The sequence below is a fragment of the Pinus tabuliformis genome, chromosome 4_2 (genome assembly GCF_031772625.1).
Source record: "Pinus tabuliformis cultivar Carrire ecotype Pingquan chromosome 4_2, CPIR1, whole genome shotgun sequence".
NCBI classification, from domain to species: domain Eukaryota; kingdom Viridiplantae; phylum Streptophyta; class Pinopsida; order Pinales; family Pinaceae; genus Pinus; species Pinus tabuliformis.
The window spans coordinates 1,065,884,903-1,065,890,264 of NC_142304.1; positions in this window are offsets into that span (position 1 = coordinate 1,065,884,903).

Consider the following 5,362-nt stretch of genomic DNA (forward strand, 5'->3'; position numbering starts at 1 on the left):
TGTTTAATTAACTACTCAATCCAAAATCAACCTTGATATTATCTAATTATAATTATCCAAATGAAGTGCATGTTTTTTGGGTGATGATATTCAACTCCTATCCATGCAAGCTCATTTATCCTTCATCCAAACTCAATCTGATTTAGATACTTCATTCATCCTTTAATGCAGCACATGCACATGAGTTGAGACTATTTTCATTGAATTTAGCCTTCTAAAACTGCAACATGCACCATTTAACCATTGTTGATAACTCTGGAAATCGCCAAGTATGATAGTAAACCTGAACACACACGTACAAAGTATTTTTCTAGCGAATGCCGAATTTAGTGACCCTTATCTATTAAAAAATCGATTCTAATTAATGTAGGGAAATTAAGAAAAAAATTTCCCCTAAAAATTTCAATAATATCAAAAATATAACGGATGATTAAGCATGCCTAAAATAGTCTCAAAGCACTGCATGTTTAAAGACAAAATTGGATGAGAAGACTCATGTAAATTTATGTTTTGCAATGGTTCAAGTTAACATAGCTGAAAAACATCTAAGATGACTATAGGAAAACAATATTTCATCTTTCCACCTTGTGACAAGAATCAACATCTAACAGTTGTATGTGATCCATATTGCACGATTATGCTACTTATAATATGGACATAGAGGATACCTGTTACCTTCAGATTTTTGGGTTTGGGTTGAAGAAACATCAGAAAATTTCAGGCACCATAAATAACGAAATATTGGTCTCAAGGCTTTTCCCTAGTTCCTAATTGAAATGGAGGAAAGTGGATCTTGTGTTCTTGTTTGGTCACTTGTTTGTAAGATTTGTCTCATTTAACAAAAAAATGCTTAAGCAATTTGAAAATATTAGGCTCGATAGAAGCAAGAAATAGAAGGCAGAATAGAGGCAATTGAGTTGTTGGCATTTTGTGCCAGTTCATGTTAAAATTGGAAACATTTATTGTATCAATTGCTTTCTCTTTCATAGTAAAGGTCTTACACCATTCAAGGATTTCATTTTTTTTTTTATGGCTTTCTAAAGCTATGCAGCTCTCATACTTTTGTAGTTCCTTTTATTAATTTTGGAGTCCTCCATGCCCTATAAGTTCATTGTTGGAAGAGGACATTCGACAGTGATAGTGGGAAGCCCTCTGACCCTAAGTGTGTCTTCATCGAGCAACACATGAAGACATTAGTGGGAAGAAAGTCCCAAAAGAGTTGAGGAGCAGTGGTGCGTAGTTGAGAGATGTTCACAAACATATTTCTGAACAACTCGACAAGGGTCTCGATCTGTTGAAGGACTAATGATTAATGAGAGAGCAGGTGGAGCAAAGTTTAATGGCCTAATGGAGTTGGTTCATTGATAGAGGCAGATTGGAGTTGTCGTAAATTGAGAGCCGAAGGACTGGGCATGTGTGTTCAGGGTATGACCGAGAGGAGCGGAGAGAGCACGCTACATCAACCAGATGGTCAAAGTATCTTGTTCAGGGTAGGTTGGTGGTTGTCACTACATACACCAAACCCTATTTGTTTGTATATTGTATCGATGGATGTATAAGAGACATTATCCTTGGTATAGGAGCCCTGGACTGTTGTATTATCAATTTAATTAATATAACAAAGTTGGGTTATTGTAAAAATTGTCTTTATTTTGTGCACTAGTAGATTTATTGTTGTATATTATTCTGTTGTGCAAAGTAGTCTCGTTGTGATACTTGGATTGGTAGCATCAATGATTGTAAGATTCTAACCTGGATGCCAATATCGTGGAAAAAAAACATGGTATTAGAGCTACTTTGAAGGTTCAGTGAATCAGAGTTTTCACAACAAAGTAACTCAGAGGAAGCTAGGATTGTCTAGATCATGGAGCAAAGGGTTCAACTAAAGACATATAGATGTGGTATTAACTGGTTTGGAAGTGAGATTGTTTGGGAGTTACGGTGGATTGGTGGTGACCCTGGTGAAAACCAATTTGTTGTAGGGAAGATTGCTCATCATGGAATCTCTATGACTTGTCATGGATGGTTGGGACAACTCGAGGATTTCTTTAGCATGGATAAGATCAACGTGTTCGAGATTTCTTCATGTGATGGACTAGATGTTGGTAGGCTAGTTTCTTCATAAAATCGTGTTGTTGCATATCCAAAAAGGGAGGGATGTGCACAAGTTGTAGTTGATGCAGGAGGATGAGTTCTTGTAGGATTGGCTTGCGATGATGATGGCCTATGTTTGACCGTAGCGTAGACTAACCTTGTAGGACATGAGATCAATGACAGGTAGTGTCCCAGTAGAGATTATGTAGATTAAGAGGGATTCTAACTTTAGAGGGAGTAGCCCTATGGAAGTCTTGAGGTCGTCAGGTTCAGATGAGATAAGGCAGAGCCACTACCAAGTTTACAGGGTTCATTTGAGAGAGTATGTTGCAGTGATGGGCACCAAATGGGCTAGTGTTTTCAGTGATGATGTTGATGGAGACTTCCTAGTGTTGGAAGTACCTCCCTCGCTAAGAGGGAGTGTTGAGATTTGTAGCTTGGGAGGTACTCCAAACCATAGGCTAGTGGGTTTTAGAGGAATTGGCACACAAAAGTGACTTGTGGGCCAAGAACCCAAGCCTGTGTACTTTGCACCCAAGCATGTAAGTGTGAAACCATGATCAAGATTGATGGTTTGACCGATGGAGATTATAGAGGACCTATAAAGGAACTAGGGGCAGTAAAAATCATCCAAATCAAAGGTCTAAAAGCCGAGTTATGAATTTTTGAAGATTATGTGTTGGCTTGTGGAAAACGTTTAAGGTTGGCTGGACTTTAGGAAAGCCCTAAAAGAAGGCTAGACATTGCCACATGAGAAGATATAAAAAGGGATGAGAAGGATCCTCATTTAGTCATCCAATAAGGGCATCTTTTCCTAATGTGAAGACTGAAATAATAACGCTGAGTTCCCTGAGGTAGCCGTAGCTTAGAAGGAGAGGAGAAATTTTAGTTTGGGATGTGTTTGGGTCTATTTTGGGGTTGTGGTTTGTAGGTGAAGGTAGCGAAGAAGAGGAGACTAGGTTGAGTTGGTGGAGGGTTGTTCTAGGCACAAACATCAACATTAATTTTCTTGATTGTAAGCCACATACTTCTATGTGAATGTAGGTGGGAAGAAGGCCTATTTAGGGAGGTTGAGTACCCTTCTAAGCTCCCAAAACAGGGCCACAATTATCTCCAGCTAGAGCATAGGAAGGAGGAGGCTTGTAGGTGGGAGGAAGTATGGTTTTATGTAGGGATAGACACCCTAACCAAGGTCGAGTTCCTTAGTGAGTTCAACACATATTCCAAGAGGTTTTGAAGGGAAAATTTGCTCATATTCAAGGGAATCAAAAGAGTAGATTTTGGATGTCTTCAAGGAGGAAAGGTGTAGGTTGGAGGTCCTAGAAGAGGACAATTTTTGGACACTGTTAGTAGCCAAGGGGAAGGGTAATCATAGTGGTTACATGCCTTATCTAGTGAGCAGATGCTACAATAGAGAGTTATTTATTGCTGATGTTTGGTTTGTTTTGAACTAGAGACGTGTGGTATAATAGAGGGTAGCATGAAAGTGGAAAAAAATGAGCCCTTAGTGCAGTCACCTAAGAAGGACTTTAGGCCTGCTAGAAGTGGCAGAATTGGAGTAGACTAAAGAATAACTTGTGGAGATAAATTGTAGAGTATTGTAGAGGCTTTATTCAAGCCCCAAAGGAACAAGTATTTTGAAGGACTAAGGGATTGTTAGAAGTGACAGAAGAAGAGTTCAAAGGTTTGATCAACCAGGAGTAGTTTGTAGCCCTAGACTTTCCCTGTGGATAAGGACATCTACAACTGAAGTTGGGCAGCTTTCCATGTCCTAAGTTCATTGTATGAGAAGTACATTCGACAGTGATAGTGGGAAGCCCTCCGACCCTAATTGTGTATTCATTAAGCAACACAAAAAGGCACTAGTGGGAAGAAAGTCCCAAAATAGTTGAGTAGCAGTAGTGGGTAGTTGAGAGATGTTCATAAACATAATTGTGAACAACTCGATAGGAGTATTTATGTGTTGATGCATTGAAGGAATAACAGTCAACGAGAGAGCAGGTGTAGCTGAGTTCAGTGGCCTAATGTAGTTGGTTCATTGATAGAGACATATTGGATTTGCATATTGGGTGTCGAAACATATTGGATTTGCATATTGGAGCGCACTACATCAACTAGATGGTCAGAGTATCTTGTTCAGGGTAGACACACACCAAACCCTAGTTATTTGTATCTTGTATCAGTGGATGTATGAGGGCCATTATCCTTTGCATGGGATCCCTAGACTATTGTATTATCAATTTTATTAATAGAACAAAGTTGGGCAATTGTAAATATTTGTAAAAATTTGTCTATATTTTGTGCACTAGTGAATTTACTGTTGTATAATATTCTATTGTGCAAAGTAGTCCTGTTGTGATACTTGGATTGGTAGCATCGATGATTGTAAGATTCTAACCTAGACTCCAGTATTGTGGAAAAACAACAATCCCCCTTCCTGTACATTATTATAGTCGATTCTTTAAGCAAGAGACTTGCTTATGAGCACATCATCGAGTGTATTCTTGGGCTCTTTGTCAGCGTTTCACTCCTTCAATCAAAATCTCAAATCATGCTCAATTCATAGAGAAAATCATCTTGCTTGGCAATGCCTCAGTGACTATAGCAAGGTGATTTAAAGAAGTTTTGGATAATTTTCTTCCCGCCTTTGTGTGAAAATTCCTAAACCGAAACCCCTACTGCAGCAAACTGATGTTACTTCTCCTACCCTACTGGGTGGGGAATCTGCGTTATAGTCCTGACCCTATCTAGATATACCTTGATTACACTTTTAGCAATGATGTGTCCTAGGAGGTTACCTTCTGACACTGCAAAGGCAATATTCTTGGGATTCAAGAATATCCCGTATTTACAACATTTCTCAAAAATATTCCCTAGATGGTGCAGGTGGTCTCACCTTCCTTTGGAAAATATTTTCACATCATCAAGGTATACCACTATGCTTTGTCCAATAAGTTCGTGAAAGGTGATGTCCATCGCATGTTTAAATGTTCCATCGACATTAACTAGCCCAAATGACATTCCTTGAAATGTGAACGTGCCCCACTTCATCCGGAACATAGTTTTTAGTTTGTCAGGCATTGCTACCAAAACCTGATTGTATCCCGAGAATCCATCGAGCAAAGAAAAAAATTCGGCCCCCGATACTATTTGCAGTATTTTCTCCATGGACGACACGGGGTCATTATCCTTGTTTGAGGCACCGTTGAGATTACAGAAATATGCACAAGAGGATCTCCCCGGACTTATGTCTCACAGGGACCAATTT